The sequence below is a fragment of the Pristiophorus japonicus genome, chromosome 8 (assembly GCF_044704955.1).
Source record: "Pristiophorus japonicus isolate sPriJap1 chromosome 8, sPriJap1.hap1, whole genome shotgun sequence".
Taxonomy (NCBI): domain Eukaryota; kingdom Metazoa; phylum Chordata; class Chondrichthyes; family Pristiophoridae; genus Pristiophorus; species Pristiophorus japonicus.
The window spans coordinates 11933153-11951984 of NC_091984.1; the positions used below are offsets into that span (position 1 = coordinate 11933153).

The 18832-nt window shown below is 46.9% G+C and overlaps 1 pseudogene; it reads right to left on the minus strand.

The window, feature by feature from the left end:
- Positions 1 to 17452: 17452 nt before the first annotated feature.
- On the minus strand, positions 17453 to 17691 carry LOC139269982 (U2 spliceosomal RNA; annotated as a pseudogene).
- Positions 17692 to 18832: the final 1141 nt, after the last annotated feature.

Sequence of the window (18832 nt, forward strand, 5' to 3'; positions counted from 1 at the left end):
TTAACAGAAATAAACTCAAGACATTAAAAAATCACCAGCTACTGACCAGTCAAACCCTTCCCTTGTGCTGACGTAACTTTAGATTTTTTCACCTCGCTCCCTGATGCCCGCTCTCCCTCTGGGCTCCGGGCTCTTGGGCCTACCTTTATCTCTGGCCGCTCCACTCGTTCTCTCGCAAGTCTGCTCTTGGGCCTATTAACTGAGAATCCTTGGGTTCCGTGGCTCTACTCCTTTTCAGTTAGACGTCTCAGCCTCTTTCCTCCTCTCCACCGAATTCCTGCTATCAACAAATGTTGCCACTCTGCTTGCGATCCATTGTGATTGCATTCAACCAGTTCTGTCTTCAAGCTCTGTGCTCAAGCTCCGTTCCTTCAACGTTGCTGGATCAAAGCCCTTCCTAACAGCACTGTGGGGGCACCTTCAGCACACGGACTGCCGCGGTTCAAGAAGGCGCCTCACCGGTACCCTCTCGAGGGCGATTCGGGACAGTCAATAAATGCTGGGCTTGCCAGCGACACCCACATCCCAAGCATTTTTCTAAAAATGCATGTGCATACCTTCCACTGTTAGTGCCCAAGTTGAAGAGCTATACACATAACTATAATATATGCTGGACATACAACTCTGGATTAACTGATAAATTTCCAGTAATAATTTCCTCCAGATCATTTACCAAAGTGATAAGGTGCACTGAGAGTTGACATCTGCACTGACAAGGCACACAAACCAAAGGCTGAGTTAATACCAAACAGAAAATTGAAACACTACAGAGTGTATGTAATTTCCAATATTAGAAACTGAGTCTGAGACACCAATTTCATCTGAGCGGTTGAAATGAGTGATTCTAAACTGTTTCTGCTTTGCTACATGGTTCATGCTGCCATCTGAACATGATTAGATTCCTTCCTTGTAATCACTCTTAAGTCTCCATTATTCTCCATTTAATTTGTCACTGCACTGTAAGGAGAGAAGTCAAATCTTTCTCTCCCATGCAGTGCCTGTGGGCACTCTCGAGAAGAAAGCACAAACAACGTAGGATTATTATTTCCAGGGTTTAAAGTGGAACAGTGTGATGCCAGCAAGCCATACCTCAGAATGCAAAGTGGGGCACCGTGACAGGTTATTATCTGTAAGTCGTGATACAGATTGTCTTAAGTACACACACCGTGAAAAGTTAAAATGTTAGAAATGACAAGTTGGATTGTCCTCTGTGTGCTATTTTAGCAAGTAATTAGTCGTGGGTATAAAGTGAAAACTGCTGTGTCTCATTTTGGCCTCACGCAGATGGTCATACCCTTGCTTTTTGATCCAGAAAGTTGTGGGATCAAGTCCCATTCAGGACTTGAGGATATGGACAGTCCAGTCCAGTGTGGTGCTGAGGGGATGCTACATTGTCAGAGGTGCTATCCTTTGGATAAGATATTGTCCCCAGGAAAGAAAGGGAAAATGGTAAAGGGGGAAGAGTAGCCTTAGTGATTAAGGTTAAAATCGCTTCAATGATAAGAGCAAATAACGAGAGGTAAGCGACTTTATAGGTAGAATTACAAAATAGGAAAGTATTTAAGATTGTAGTGGAAGTTATGTATAGACCCCATGGTAGCAGCTGTGAAGTGCTAGATTGTATAAATGCAGGGATTATGCAAGTGTGTAGCAAAGTCAGAGTGGTTTTAATGGGGGATTTTAACTTTCATACATATTCTGATAAGCAGATTAGCACCTGTCCGAAAGGCAGTGCATTTCTTGCATGTGTCTGGGACAGTTTACTACAACATTATGTCCTGGAACCAACAAGAGGGCAAGCCATATTAGATTTAGTAATGAGTAATGAGACAGATTTTGTTAACAGCTTAAGGGTGCGTGAACATTTATCTAAAAGCGATCATAAAATGATCGAGTCCAAAATAGTGTTTGAAAGGGAGAAATGCAAAACAGCTACTGAGATTCTAGATTTAGGGTAAGGCCGACTTCAACGGAATGAGACAGAGACTGTTCACAGTAAACTGGTCAAATCTGTTAATGGATAAAACGACAGAACCAGTTTATTACCCTGAGGTGCAAGAGCTCTATTTGCCAAAAAAAAAGCCGTAAGTGGTGCAAGCTGTTTTAAAATGCGGTCACAGAAACCGGATTTTGCATCCTGCTCAATCAGCCAGCTGGCGAGAACCATGGTGAGGCATGCCGGTAACTACCTATCCTTAAGAGGAAGCTTGCCAGGAACATAAAAACCGACTGCAAAAGCTTCTATAGAGATGTGAAGAGAAAAAAGATTAATGAAGGCAAATGTAGGTCCCTTGCAGTCAGATTCAGGTGAATTTATAATGGGGAACAAAGAAATGGCGGACCAGTTGAACAAATACTTTGGTTCCGTCTTCACTAAGGAAGACACAAATACCTTCGGGAAGTACTAGGGGACCGAGGGTCCAATGAAAAGGAGGAACTGAAGGATATCCTTATTAGGCGAGAAATTGTGTTAGGGAAATTGATGGGATTGAGGGCCGATAAATCCCCGGGGCCTGATAGTCTGCATCCCAGAGTACTTAAGGAAGTGGCCCTAGAAATAGTGGATGTATTGGTGATCATTTTCCAACAGCCTATCAACTCTGGATCAGTTCCTATGGACTGGAGGGTAGCTAATGTAACACAACTTTTTAAAAAAGGAGAGAAAATGGGTAATTATAGACTGGTTAGCCTGACATTAGTAGTGGGAAAAATGTTAGAATCAATTATTAAGGATGAAATAACAACGCATTTGGAAAGCAGTGACAGGATCGGTCCAAGTCAGCATGGATTTATGCAGGGAAATCATGCTTGACAAATCTTCTAGAATTTTTTGAGGATGTAACTAGTAGAGTGGACAAGGGGGAACCAGTGGATGTGGTGTATTTGGACTTTCAAAAGGCTTTTGACAAGATCCCACACAAGAGATTGATGTGAAAAATTAAAGCACAAGGTATTGGGGGTAATATACTGACGTGGATAGAGAACTGGTTGGCAGACAGGAAGCAGAGAGTCGGGATAAACGGGTCCTTTTCAGAATGGCAGGCAGTGACTAGTTGGCCGCAGGGCTCAGTGCTGGGACCCCAGCTATTTACAAGATACATTAATAATTTAGATGAGGGAATTGAGTGTAATATCTCCAAGTTTGCAAATGACACTAAACTGGGTGGCGGTGTGAGCTGTGAGGAGGACGCTGCAGGGTGACTTGGACAGGTTAGGTGAGTGGGCAAATGCATGGCAGATGCAGTATAATGTGGATAAATGTGAGGTTTGGGGGCAAAAACACGAAGGCAGAATATTATCAGAATGGCGGCAGATTAGAAAAAAGGGAGGTCCAACGAGTCCATGGTGTTGTGGTTCATCAGTCATTGAAAGTTGGCATACAGGTACAGCAGGTGGTGAAGAAGGCAAATGATATGTTGGCCTTCATAGTTCGGGGTTTTGAGTATAGAAGCAGGGAGGTCTTGCCGCAGTTGTAAGGGCCTTGGTGAGGCCTCACCTGGAATATTGTGTTCAGTTTTGGTCTCCTAATCTGAGGAAGGACATTCTTGCTATTGAGGGAGTGCAGCGAAGGTTCACCAGATTGATTCCTGGGATGGCAGGACTGACATATGAGGAGAGACTGGATCGACTGGGCCTTTATTCACTGGAGTTTAGAAGGATGAGTGGGAATCTCATAGAAACATATAACATTCTGATGGGACTGGACAGGTTAGATGCAGGAAGAATGTTCCCGATATTGGGGAAGTCCAGAACCAGGGGACACAGTCTAAGGATAAGGGGTAAGCCATTTAGGACTAAGATGAGGAGAAACTTCTTCACTCAGAGAGTTGTTAACCTGTGGAATTCCCTGCCGCAGAGTGTTGTTGATGCCAGTTCGTTGGATATATTCAAGAGGGAGTTAGATGTGGCCCTTACGGCTAAAGGGATCAAGGGGTATGGAGAGAAAGCTGGAAAGGGTTACTGAGGTGAATGATCAGCCATGATCTTATTGAATGGTGGTGAAAGCTCAAAGGGCTGAATGGCCTACTCCTGCACCTATTTTCTATGTTTCTATTTTAACAAAATGAGGCAGGAATGCCCGGTTCTCTTGTGCATCTCCCTCACATGATCGGGTTAGCGTTGCGATCATGTCGCCCATTTCACGCTGGTTTCTCGAGCCACATGAATTTTCTCTCTCATTATTTTCTGCAATTAACAGAACTGAACATCAGACAGTGTGGCGCCTTGTTTGAGGCAGACTTTTCCCAAAGAGGTGACACACTGGTCAAGTAGAGTTTAAAGGACACTCGTCAGTAAACTGCGGCCTAAGCAACAAACTGCGAAGGAGCTGTCAGTGGAGCCTTTGCACCTTCGGTCCCTGACATGCAGTGTTGCACAGTCAACTGCTGCCGCAATGCGAACCGGTTGGATTCACTCAGGCTAAGGTTGCCAACTGTTGTTCAATGTATTCCTGGGGGTTTCATCACATGACCTCCCATCGCCAACAGCCCCACCCCCGCACACCCATGATTGGCCGCCCAACACATCCATTCTCGCAGGGCACTGGTTTCCCACACCAATTGGAGAGCAAAGAGTCCTATTTGTTACCCAATTGGATGATTTTTTTTTTACTGTATCAAGCAGCTTCCTACCCTCCCATCTGCAATACTTTTATAACTAATAAACAAAAGTGTTCAAAGAAAATGGAAAAAAAACACATTAATTTTTAATGATTTTTCTCCTGTGTTTGATTGCAGCATTGTCCTGAAGTTGAATCTTCAATGCCTGAGAGACTCTTGGGCAATCCTGGAGGGTTGGCCAACCTAACTAAGGCCCATGTCCAGGAATGTCTATCGATTCTGGCTTTAGTGAATCAGATAGATTTGCATTGGGGTTGCCCATGACTGTGCCAGGCCTGCACTTCAGCAATCAATGACATAAAGGCTCCACAGCTCAACACCTTGCTCCCAAAGAAAATACTTTAAGTTTAAAAATACATACTCTCAGGCCTGTTCCAGTGGCTTAATAGACAACTCACTGCCCTCCCCACAGCCAATTGTGCTTCAAGGCCCATCTGGGTGAAATCAGGCAACTGACTGGACTATTTTTGGCAGCAGAACATGCAAGGGCGAACTTTGAATCTCCAACCAGTCATTAAGGTGGCTCGGTTTCATCGCAGTTCTGGCCTACTCCCTAGAAGGAGAAGATGAGCCAGAAGACATCCAGGCGCTGCAGTCAAAAGGTCTCTGAAAGCAAAGAAAAAGACCACTCACCCTTTGCGCGCTTTGTGCCTTGCTGCCTGGCTCCCTCAGACTCTCTGCTATGAGGGAGGGTGGACAGGGGGAGGGGAGACAGATAGGGCACAAGACCCAATGATAACTTCTTGGGCTGTCACTCGATTGACCCCTGGGATGAGTGGGTTGTCCTTTGAGGAGGGATTGAGTAAATTGGGCCACTATTCTCTGGAGTTTAGACGAATGAGAAGTGATCTCATTGAAACATATAACATCCTTATAGGGATTGACAGGGTAGATGCTGAGAGGTTGTTTCCCCCAGGCTGGAGAGTCTAGAACTAGGGGACACAGTCTCAGGATAAGGGGTTGGCCATTTAAGACTGAGATGAGAAGAAATCTCTTCACTCAGAGGGTTGTGAATCCTTGGAATTCTCCAAACCAGAGAGCTGTGGATGGTGAATCGTTGAGTATATTTAAGACTGAAATCGATAGAATTTTGGACACTAAGGGATTCAAGGGATATGGGAATCGGGTGCGAAAGTGGAGATGAGGTCGAAGATCAGCCATGATCTTATTGAATGGCGGAGCAGACTCGAGGGGCCGTATGGCCTACTCCTGCTCCTATTTCTTATGTTCTTATGTCACAGCATTGAGACCTTGGGAAAGAAGCTAAAGGTGTGGATAATGTAATGAGTCTTCCTCTCAACACAGTGAGGGGGCAGGGAGAAAGAGGAAGTGTAGGATGGGAAATGCTGAAGCTCAAGAGGACAAGGAGCTGCTGGATTTAATTTGCATACAATATTTTTAAACAGACTGCGCTGTCGGGGATGGATTTAAATTAATTAAGAGCCTTCTATCTGGAAGAGTAAGATGCGGCTAAGAAATCGTCCCCAGGTTCTTCTGCTGTAATGAAAGCAAGATGCTGGGATTAGCAAATGTAAGCTGATTAGCAGGTGGCTGGTAGAAATTTTAGTTTGGTATGAAAAACATTTTCAATTTCCCCTATTAATCCCCTCCCCTACTTTGCAGGGGTCCATGTGAACCAGCACCTTGCATTGCATTGCCCAAATGGTCAATGCTCATCCGCGAGCACAGTGGGTGAGTTTCTGCAGGGTATTGGACATGGGGTGGAGTATCGGGGGACAGGCACGAAGCAGAGACATTTCTTCCCCTTACATGATGTCCAGACGGGTGCAGTTTCCAGCACGAGTCAGTGGACCGTGATCAGGAGCAGGAACTGACAGCTGTATTCATTCGCCGAACCGGGGCATTAAGGTTGATTGCAATTCCCCGATCCACACCCCCGCTGAGAGCAGCTAACTCAGTGTTACTACTACTGAAAGTTACCTCCTGTATGGCTCAGAAACATGGACCATGTACAGTAGACACCACAAGTCGCTGGAATATACCACCAACAATGTCGCCGCAAGATCCTGCAAATCCCCTGGGAGGACAGACGCACCAACATCAGCGTCCTCGACCAGGCCAACAACCCCAGCATTGAAGCACTGACCGCACTCGATCAGCTCCGCTGGGCAGGCCACATTGTTCGCTTGCCAGACACGAGTTTCCCAAAGCAAGCGCTCTAGTCGGAACTCCTTCACGGCAAACAAGCCAAAGATGGGCAGAGGAAACGTTGCAAGGACACCCTCAAAGCCTCCTTGATAATAAAGTGCAACATCCCCACCGACACCTGGGAGTCCCTGGCCAAAGACCGCCCGAAGTGGAGGAAGTGCATCCGGGAGGGCGCTGAGCACCTCGAGTCTCGTCGCCGAGAGCATGCAGAAACCAAGCGCAGGTAGCGGAAGGAGCGTGCGGCAAACCAGACTCCCCACCCACCCTTTCCTCCAACGACTGTCTGTCCCACCTGTGACAGAGACTGGTTCTCGTATTGGACTGTTCAGCCGCCTAAGAACCCACTTTTAGAGTGGAAGCAAGTCTTCCTCGACTCTGAGGGACTGCCTAAGATGACTACTCGTGATGAGGATGATGCTCTTCACACCAAAAAAGATGGGCTCACAGGTGTTACAATTAGTTACATCTTAAAGAGTGGAAGATGCCTGCGGGTGGATTTTTTTAACGTGCGGTGACAATTGCAAATCAACCACCACACAGGCTTGACAGAGATAGGTCCAGTGACAAGAATCAACCAAGACCACTGGAGAGCTCTGCTGCACCTCCCCTGGGCCATGACCCCGCTGCTGTTAAATGCTGTGCTGCTCCTGGGGCACAGCACCGCCGCTGTTAAATGCTGCGCCACTCTTCACTGGGCTCGACTTCTGCCCCTCGCTGGGCTCGACCTCCGCCCCCCACTGGGTATCCAGCGCCTCCCTCGCTGGGCTCTGACGTTGCACCTGCTGGGCCCGACTCAGCCCCCCGCTGGACCCGATCCTCAGGCCCCCGCTAGGCCCGACTCACATCCCCCCACTGGGCCCGATCCTCAGGCCCCCACTGGGCCCGACTCTCAGCCTCCTGCTGGACCTGACTCACATCCCCCCACTAGGCCCGATCCTCAGGCCCCTGCTGGGCCCGACTCAGCCCCCCGCTGGGCCCGATCCTCAGGCCCCCGCTGGGCCCAACTCACATCCCCCCACTGGGCCCGATCCTCAGGCCCCCACTGGGCCCGACTCTCAGCCTCCCGCTGGGCCCGATCCTCAGGCCCCCGCTGGGTCCAACTCACATCCCCCCACTGGGCCCGATCCTCAGGCCCCCACTGGGCCTGACTCTCAGCCTCCCGCTGGGCCCGATCCTCAGGCCACCACTGGGCCCGACTCTCAGCCTCCCACTGGGCCCGATCCTCAGGCCCCCGCTGGGCCGAACTCACATCCCCCCACTGGGCCCGACTCTCAGCCTTCCACTGGGCCCGATCCTCAGGCCCCCGCTGGGCTCAGATGCGGCTCTAATGGGCTGCCCCTGGACTCCAGTGACGTCAGTCCAGTCGCCCTTCTAGAAGTGGTCGCACTGCTGCAGTGGTTAGCTCTCCTACTCATACCCCCCGCCTGCCGATGCTGTCTTCTTGCTGGTCGGTGTGAGTGGGGCGGGGGGTGCGCACTGGGTCCTGCGGCTAGCTCTCCTACTTATACCCCCGCCTGCCGATGTTGTTCTCTCGCTGGTTGGGGAGGCGGGGGGGAGGGGGCTGTGGTGCACTGGGTCCTGAGGCTAGCTCTCCTACTTATACCCCCGCCTGCCGATGCTGTTCTCTTGCTGGTCTGGAGGCAGGGGACGCCTTAACTCAGTGCACATTGGGTGGGGCGGGTGGAAATCAACCCCAGGGCCTTTCTGATCTGTTTGCTCTGCCACCCACTTAATCAGTTCAGCCATCAGGGAAGAATAAGTTAAAGCCTTATTCTATCAGTGAGACACTAAATTATTACTTTTGGATATCTAATATATGCAGTGATAGATGTGTAGTACTGACAGTTACACAACTGAGGGAATTCAAACGATATAAATTATGAAAATGAAGCTCGAGAGATTTCTGTACCTCATCAGTTTTCATAACCACTCTGCGATTCTCTTCGGCACCGATCTATTTTAAAAAAATACAATGTTTGACTTCATGACAAGTGAATTAAAATGCACACACCGACTGAGCTCATCAATGGATAGGTTCGCTATGTGATGTCAGGAGGTTTAAAACACTCAGCTTTTCACTCCAATGATTTGTGAAGATACTGAGGCAGCATGTAAACATTTTGAAACAGACGTCATACCCCACAGAGAAAATCATTGTGATTCTAAATTCAGTACTAACCATTTGTCTATCTGCACCGACAAAGCAATAAGCCTTGCAAGACAAGGTGAAACCAAACATTTTTATAGAATAAATCACCTCGATTGCCGAACATGCCCAGCAATGCCTGTATTCACAACTTGTATTTATATAGCGCCTTTAATGTAGTGAAACATTCTAAGGTAATTCACAGGAGCATTATGAGACAAAAAATTTGACACCGAGCCACATAAGGAGAAATTAGGGCAGGTGACCAAAAGTTTGGTCAAAGAGGTAGGTTTTAAAGAGTGTCTGGAAGGAGGAAAGAGAGGTAGAGAGGCGGGGAGGTTTAGGCAGGGAGTTCCAGATTTTGGGGCCCAGGCAACAGAAGGCACCAGTGGTTGAGCGATTAGAATCAGGGATGCTCAACAGTGCAGAATTAGAGGAGCGCAGACATCTCGGGAGGGCTGTGGGGCTGGGGGGGATTACAGAGATAGGGAGGGGCGAGGCCATGGAGGGATTTGAAAACAAGGATGAGCATTTAGAAATCGAGGCGTTGCTTAACCGGGGGCAAATGTAGGTCAGTGAGCACAGGGGGTGATGGGTGAGCGGGACTCGGTGTGAGTTAGGACACGGGCAGCAGAGTTTTGGATCACCTCTAGTTTACGTCGGGTAGAATGTGGGAGGCCAGCCAGGAGTGTGTTGGAATAGTTAAGTCTAGAGGTAACAAAGGCAGCAGAGATGGGCAATCTTACGGAGGTGGAAATAGGCGGTCTTTGGAGGCCATCAGAGCCTAGAAATTGACCAACCCCCAACACATTTCTGTGTGCGTTACTATCATTGAGATGTTAGCCTATTTATAATGGACAAAGGAATGCTTTGTGAATGGGCTAAGCTGCCATCTCTTAATATTGTCCGTAGGCTTTAGGGATAAATTTTATGTTTTAGTGCTCGCAGACCTTTGATCGGGAATTTGGACACAATTGTTTAGATTTGCCCAAAATAGTTGCTTCCAACCTCATATACTCTTCATCAGAAATGCCGCCTACTTCCAGCTTTGTAACATCGTCTGCCTCCACCCCGGCCTCAACCCCGCCTGCTGCTAAAGACCTTGTCCATGCCTTTGTCACCTCGAGACTCAATTTCTCCAATAATGCATACTTCTGCGTCTCCTGCAGCAAGTGGACCAAGTAACATGAACTGGCCAGGTGGACAGAACAGTGACAAATGGAATTCAATCCAGAGAAGTGTGAGGTAATGCATTTTGGGAGGGATAACAAGGCAAGAGAATACACAATAAATGGTAAGACACCAAGAAGTGAAGAGGAACAGAGAAGTGCAGATCCACAGATCCCTGAAGGTAGCAGGGCAGGTAGATAAGGTGGTTACAAAGGCATGTGGGATACTTGACTTTATTAGCCGAGCATAAAATATAAAAGCGGGGGAGGTTATGCTTGAACTGTATAAAAGACTAGTTAGACTACAGCTAGAGTACTGCATGCAGTTCTGGTCACCACATTACAGGAAAGCTGTGATTGCACGAGAGAGTGTACCGAGGAGATTTACAAGGATGTTGGCTGGACTGGAGAATTTTAGCTACGAGGAAAGACTGGATAGGCTGAATTTGTTTTCTTTGGAACAGAGGAGGCTGAAGGGAGACCTAATTGAGGTGTATCAAATTATGTGGAGCCGAGACAGAGTGGATAGGAAGCGCCCGTGGGATCACATGGGCCAGGTCTGCCAATCAGAACATAAGAAAGGAGCAGGAGTAGGCCATTTGGCCCCTCGAGCCTGCTCCGCCATTTAATACGATCATGGCTGATGCGATCATGGACTCACGTCCACTTCCCTGCCTGCTTCCCATAACCCATTCCATTATCCATTAAGAAACTGCTTATCTGTCTTAAATTTATTCAATGACCCAGCTTCCACAGCTCTATGAAACAGCGAATTCCACATTGGGCCAGACTTTCCGTAAAGGCCCTCACCGCCTGATTGCCCGCGGAGAAGGATCGCTAACGCTCGGCGAAAAAAACAGGCCAGAATTTCCATTTTGAGGGTAAAGGTGTGTGGAGCTGATCGCCCAGCGTTGCAAACTCATTCTCGCCGTTCTCTCGGCAGGTAAGTGGAAAGTTCGCCAAACGGGCGGTCGTTACCGGAATGGACGGTAAGTACAAAAATTTAGGCCGAGGCTGCGGTTGGGCCTAGGGAGGGGGGGGAAACATAAAGAAAAAAATAAAAGGGGTCGGAGGGTCCAGTAAGGAGGAGGAACTGAGGGAAATCCTTATTAGTCGGGAAATTGTGTTGGGGAAATTGATGGGATTGAAGGCCGATAAATCCCCAGGGCCTGATGGACTGCATCCCAGAGTACTTAAGGAGGTGGCCTTGGAAATAGCGGATGTATTGACAGTCATTTTCCAACATTCCATTGACTCTGGATCAGTTCCTATGGAGTGGAGGGTAGCCAATGTAACCCCACTTTTTAAAAAACAGAGGGAGAGAGAAAACAGGGAATTATAGACCGGTCAGCCTGACATCGGTCGTGGGTAAAATGATGGAATCAATTATTAAGGATGTCATAGCAGCGCATTTGGAAAGAGGTGACATGATAGGTCCAAGTCAGCATGGATTTGTGAAAGGGAAATCATGCTTGACAAATCTTCTGGAATTTTTTGAGGATGTTTCCAGTAGAGTGGACAAGGGAGAACCAGTTGATGTGGTATATTTGGACTTTCAGAAGGCTTTCGACAAGGTCCCACACAAGAGATTAATGTGCAAAGTTAAAGCACATGGGATTGGGGGTAGTGTGCTGACATGGATTGAGAACTGGTTGTCAGACAGGAAGCAAAGAGTAGGAGTAAATGGGGACTTTTCAGAAAGGCAGGCAGTGACTAGTGGGGTACCGCAAGGTTCTGTGCTGGGGCCCCAGCTGTTTACACTGTACATTAATGATTTAGACGAGGGGATTAAATGTAGTATCTCCAAATTTGCGGATGACACTAAGTTGGGTGGCAGTGTGAGCTGCGAGGAGGATGCTATGAGGCTGCAGAGCGACTTGGAAAGGTTAGGTGAGTGGGCAAATGCATGGCAGATGAAGTATAATATGGATTAATGTGAGGTTATCCACTTTGGTGGTAAAAACAGAGAGACAGACTATTATCTGAATGGTGACAGATTAGGAAAAGGGGAGGTGCAAAGAGACCTGGGTGTCATGGTACATCAGTCATTGAAGGTTGGCATGCAGGTACAGCAGGCGGTTAAGAAAGCAAATGGCATGTTGGCCTTCATAGCGAGGGGATTTGAGTACAGGGGCAGGGAGGTGTTGCTACAATTGTACAGGGCCTTGGTGAGGCCACACCTGGAGTATTGTGTACAGTTTTGGTCTCCTAACCTGAGGAAGGACATTCTTGCTATTGAGGGAGTGCAGCGAAGGTTCACCAGACTGATTCCCGGGATGGCGGGACTGACCTATCAAGAAAGACTGGATCGACTGGGCTTGTATTCACTGGAGTTCAGAAGAATGAGAGGGGACCTCATAGAAACGTTTAAAATTCTGACGGGGTTAGACAGGTTAGATGCAGGAAGAATGTTCCCAATGTTGGGGAAGTCCAGAACCAGGGGACACAGTCTAAGGATAAGGGGGAAGCCATTTAGGACCGAGATGAGGAGGAATTTCTTCACCCAGAGAGTGGTGAACCTGTGGAATTCTCTACCACAGAAAGTTGTTGAGGCCAATTCACTAAATATATTCAAAAAGGAGTTAGATGAAGTCCTTACTACTGGGGGGATCAAAGGGTATGGCGAGAAAGCAGGAGTGGGGTACTGAAGTTGCATGTTCAGCCATGAACTCATTGAATGGCAGTGCAGGCTCGAAGGGCCGAATGGCCTACTCCTGCACCTATTTTCTATGTTTCTATGTTTCTATGTTTCTATTATAAAAAGAAACACACACAAAGCATTCCCAAGACAGTTTTAAGCCTAATCGGCGCGGTAAAGTTTTAAATAAATAAATAAATAACCTCTCACTTACCTTTCTTTACAGGGTCCCCCCCCCCGCAGCTTTTACAGGGTGGGTTTCTCGGCGATCTGGATGTCAGCAGTTGAGCCCAAACTTACGCCCTTGCGGTTATTCTTGATGTTGCACGTGGGCAGTCTGGTCCCAGCGGTCGTCTTCTGATGTGGGCGATACTAAGGAAAATACTTGCATACAAACTCTCGCCGGGCAAAAAAAACAGCTGTAACGCCGAGACAATCGGCGACAATGAAGCCGAAAGTCTGGCCCAATTAATCTTACTGAGTACCACTTCAGGATTCCTAATCTGCTTATGGGGTTTCCATTTATAGAAACATAGAAACATAGAAAATAGGTGCAGGAGTAGGCCATTCAGCCCTTCTAGCCTGCACCGCCATTCAATGAGTTCATGGCTGAACATGCAACTTCAGTACCCCATTCCTGCTTTCTCACCATACCCCTTGATCCCCCGAGTAGTAAGGACCTCATCTAACTCCTTTTTGAATATATTTAGTGAATTGGCCTCAACAACTTTCTGTGGTAGAGAATTCCACAGGTTCACCACTCTCTGGGTGAAGAAGTTTCTCCTCATCTCGGTCCTAAATGGCTTACCCCTTATCCTTAGACTGTGACCCCTGGTTCTGGACTTCCCCAACATTGGGAACATTCTTCCTGCATCCAACCTGTCCAAACCCGTCAGAATTTTAAACGTTTCTATGAGATCCCCTCTCATTCTTCTGAACTCCAGTGAATACAAGCCCAGTTGATCCAGTCTTTCTTGATAGGTCAGTCCCACCATCCCGGGAATCAGTCTGGTGAACCTTCGCTGCACTCCCTCAATAGCAAGAATGTCCTTCCTCAGGTTAGGAGACCAAAACTGTACACAATACTCCAGGTGTGGCCTCACCAAGGCCCAGTACAATTGTAGCAACACCTCCCTGCCCCTGTACAGAATCCCCAAATAATCCTGGAATAAAAATAAATGTTCCCATTTTCAAATTTAATTAAAAGTTTCATTTATAAAGCATACACAATTAAACACTTATTTTTTGAAAAATAATTTTAAACATTTTAATCTGTGCCAGAATTTGCATCAACCAATTTTAAGTGTTTTTGCATGATTTTTAACTTTTTAATTTTAAATTTAAGATTAATATTAAGCCTTACTTTCTTTTTTTTTTCTTTTTCTTACACTGGTGAAGGCAGGCCCTATGTTTTGCGGGCATTTAGCCCAGCTCTGCGGCAGAGAAAGTGATTTTTGGGTCGGTGTGGTAGATCTGTCAAGGAGAACCTTCACAGATCACAGGTTCCGGGTTTTCGTGCAGGTGCGACGCATGCAGAAACCCGGAATTTACGGGGCCTTTCTGAAGGCTTCCGACTGCGTACGCTAGGCATATATCATCATCGGGAATGCAAATTCTGGGACAGCATACATATATTTATATCACAAAAGCAAAATACTGGAAAATGTTGGAAATCTGAAATAAAAACAGGAAATGCTGGAAATACTCAGCAGGTCATGGAGTGAGACACATAGTTATACATTTCGGTTAATGACCTTTCTTCAAACCTATATAGGTATGCCTATATATATATATTCATTTGAGTATACTCCAACTAATACAGCACAGCTGTGCACAGTATCATAAATCGACATACAATTTCGTGTCAGCTGTGGCTCAGCGGGTAGCACTCTCGCCTCTGAGTCAGAAGCTTGTGGGCTTAAGCCCCACCCTAGGAACTTGAGCACATAAATCTAGGCTGACACTCCAGTGCAGTGCTGAGAGAGTGCTGCACTGTCGGAGGTGCTGTCTTTCAGATGAGACGTTAAACCGAGGCTCTATCTGCTCTCTCAGGTGGGCACAAAAGATCCCATGGCACTATTTTGAATAAGAGCAGGCAAGTTACCCCAGTGTCCTGGCCAATATTAATCCCTCAATCAACAAAGCAAATACAGATTGTCAGGTCATTTATTGCATTGTTGTTTGTGGGAGCTTGCTGTGCGCAATCGGCAGCTGCGTTTCCCACATTACAACAGTGACTACACTCCAAAAGTACTTCATTGGCTGTAAAGCACTTGGGGAACATCCGGTGGTCGTGAAAAGCGCGATTTAAATGTAAGTCTTTCTTTTACCGACTCAGTTTAGGTTACAAGGGCCGATTTTACGAATGCACATTCCCAACGGGGAGACACACCCGCAGGGAGCACATATTGGGAAATTGCTGGGAGTGCAATTTGGCAAGATGAATCCAACAGCACATGCACTAAGGAACTGAAATCATGCTCAGACACTGCCGCCGACTGCCGCCCACTGCTGCTGACGGCCCTCCTCGGGTTCTGCCCAGTGCCGGTTTCGGTCTGGTGTCAGCGGACGGCCAAGTGACGTAAGTGGGCTCCCGCCCCGCCGAGACGCCAGATTGGTGCGGGCAGGAGTCGCTGGGAGTCGGCGCCAGAACGAGGGTGGACTGCTGGCTGGAGGGTGGTCTGACCCCGACGGTAGGTATGAAGAGCTAAAAACAAAAGGCGAGTAAACGTATTTTTCTACAGGGACTTACCGAGATGGGGTCCCCTGAAGGTGTTCCGATGTTTCTTTTGATGCTTTTTCTTTTCAGATCTTCGACCCTCCGCGGGCCCGACTCCAATCTCGGTGGCACTTGGCTGGCAAACGCCTTTGCTGCTGAGATTGGGAGCTCCCGCCGGCTGCCGCCCAGATTGAACATAAAAACATAAGAAATAGGAACAGGAGTAGGCCATACGGCCCCTCGAGCCTGCTCCGCCATTCAATAAGATCAAGGCTGATCTGATCATGGACTCAGCTCCACTTCCCCGCCCACTCCCCATAACCCCATATCCCCTTATCGTTTAAGAAACTGTCGATTTCTGTCGTAAATTTATTCAATGTCCCAGCCTCCACAGCTCTCTGATCAGTGAATTCCACAGATTTACAACCCTCTGAGAGAAGAAATTTCTCCTCGTCTCTGTTTTAAATGGGCAGCTCCTTATTCTAAGATCATACCCTCTAGTTTTAATCTCCCCCATCAGTGGAAACATCCTCTCTGCATCCACCTTGTCAAGTCCCCTCATAATCTTATACGTTTCAATAAGATCACCTCTCATTCTTCTGAATTCCAATGAGTGGAGGCCCAACCTACTCAACCTTTCCTCATAAGTCAATTCCCTCATCTCTGGAATCAACCTGGTGAACCTTCTCTGAACTGCTTCCAAATAAAGTATATCCTTTCATAAATATGGAAACCAAAACTGCACACAGTATTCCAGGTGTGGCCTCACCAATACCTTATATGGCTGTAGCAGACTTCCCTGCTTTTATACTCCATCCCCTTTGCAATAAAGGCCAGGATACCATTGGCCTTCCTGATCACTTGCTGAACCTGCATACTAACCTTTTGCATTTCATGCACAAGTACCCCCAGGTCCTGCTGTACTGCAGCACTTTGCAATCTTTCTCCATTTAAATAATAACTTGCTCTTTGATTTTTTTTCTGCCAAGGTGCATGACCTCACACTTTCCAACATTATACTCCATCTGCCAAATTTTTGCCCACTCACTTAGCCTGACTATGTCCTTTTGCAGGTTTTTTGTGTCCTCCTCACACATTGCTTTTCCTCTCATCTTTGTATCGTCAGCAAACTTGGCTACGTTACACTCAGTTCGTTCTTCCAAGTTGTTAATGGAGATTGTAAATATTTAGGGTCCCAGCACTGATCCCTGCAGCACCCCACTAGTTACTGGTTGCCAACCAGAGAAGGAACCATTTATCTCGACTCTCTGTTAGTTAGTCAATCCTCGATCCATGCTAATATATTACCCCCAACCCCGTGAACTTTTATCTTGTGCGGTAACCTTTTATGTGGCAACTTGTCAAATGCCTTCTGGAAGTCCAAATACACCACATCCACTGGTTCTCCTTTATCCACCCTGTTCGTTACATCCAGTAAATTTGTCAAACATGACTTCCCCTTCATAAATCCATGCTGACTCTGCCTGACGGAATTTTGCTTTTCCAAATGTCCTGCTACTGCTTCTTTAATAATGGACTCCAACATTTTCCCAACCACAGATGTTAGGCTAACTGGTCTATAGTGTCCTGCTTTCTGTCTGCCTCCTCTTTTAAATAGGGGTGTTACATTTGCAGTTTTCCAATCTGCTGGGACCTCCCCAGAATCCAGGGAATTTTGGTAAATTACAACCAATGCATCCACAATCCCTGATGCTACTTCTCTTAAGACTCTAGGATGGAAGCCATCAAGTCCAGGGGATTTGTCTGTCTTTAGTCCCATTATCTTACTGGGTACCACCTCCTTAGTGATTGTGATTGTGTTAAATTCCTCCCCCCACATAGCCCCTTGACTATCCACTGACGGAATATTGTTTTTTTTTTTGGAAATTCGTAGCCAATCGTTCCAATTCTTTGTCAAATCACAAACGCCAGAGGTCACCTTGCACATGCCAAGGATCACTCTGCGCCAATGCTCTTAGCCAAAAGGCCTAGAGCCACTGCACCGTTCCTGGAAGTACTGCAATACCAGGTTCGTGCCATGGAGGTGGATGGGTCAGGTCCCCCACACACCTCCGTGGAGGTGGATGGGTCAAGCCACCCCACCCACCTCCTGTTTCCAAAAAAGCAAGCATATACCTTCCCGATCCAGGGAGAACCACCTGGAGGTCATGGTGGCTACTCCCCTGTCAGGTCAGTTACGCATGATCTTAGCCAAAAGGCCGAGAAGCGACGGAATATTGTTACCGTTGTTGTAGGAGGTAGGCACCTTTAGAATATACCAGAATACTAGGCATTAGGCACCTGCTAGATATATCTAAACACATATAAGTTTAAAGTGGCCACACATAAAATGGCTGCCCAGGCATGATGGGAAATCAGGTAGTCAAGCTGTGAACTGTTGAATGTTCAATGACCGAGCAATAACCCTGTGAGGCCCACTATAGGAATGCCTTGGATGCAGGATAAGAATAATGAGGAGAGAACCCATCTCCCGTATTCAAGGCCATAAACCAATTAATTCCCCAGGAAGAAAGAGATAAGAGAACCCATCTCCTGTAAACAAGGTTATAAACCAATTATTTCTCCAAGAAGAAAGAACTAGTGAGAGAACCTATATCAATCAGCCCAAGCTGACAAGAGACGAACACATGGTTCCTGAGACATAAGGGGAATTCTATTGGGTTAAAAGAACCTATATGTAATCTATAATCGTTGTGATTGGCTTGTGTCCAGCCGTGATGGGCTGTGTAACTGTAGTAAACTGTTTGTAACTGTTGTGAAACATATAAAAGTGAATGTAACCCTTTGTTCTGTGGAGAGAAGCCTGGACTCAGTCTTGTGATTTCCTCCCCGCTAAGCGTAATAAAGGCCGCATCAGCATTGGAACCGACTCTGAGTGTTGAGTGATTCTTCTGAGAAAACACTAACGCTAACACCGTCCTCTACAGTAAAGACTGATACAAAATATTTGTCGGAGTTTCTGCCATCTCCAGCGTATGTTCCTCATTTGCCGTCCTTTGAAGGACCATTTTGATGAAAACCCCGCCCAAAGTGCCGTCAGGTATCTCGGCGGCCATCGGTGATCCTTTGGGTGGCACTTGGGCGGGCGGGGGCCTTCACCAAATTCGGGCCCTAGTTACCCATGTGCTAACATCTTCTTATAAAATTCCTTTGTGTAATATTTGAAGGAAGGCATTGACCTGATTAAATGAAACATTTTTTTTTTAAATAGCAGACAGAGGAACATGCTACAAATGAATTAAGAACCTGTTGATAATGTCACATAGCATGATTTCAACCCTTGTACCTGACCATTCTGAATTTAGACACCGATGCAAATATGAGTCTATTGCACTCATGTATTCATGATTT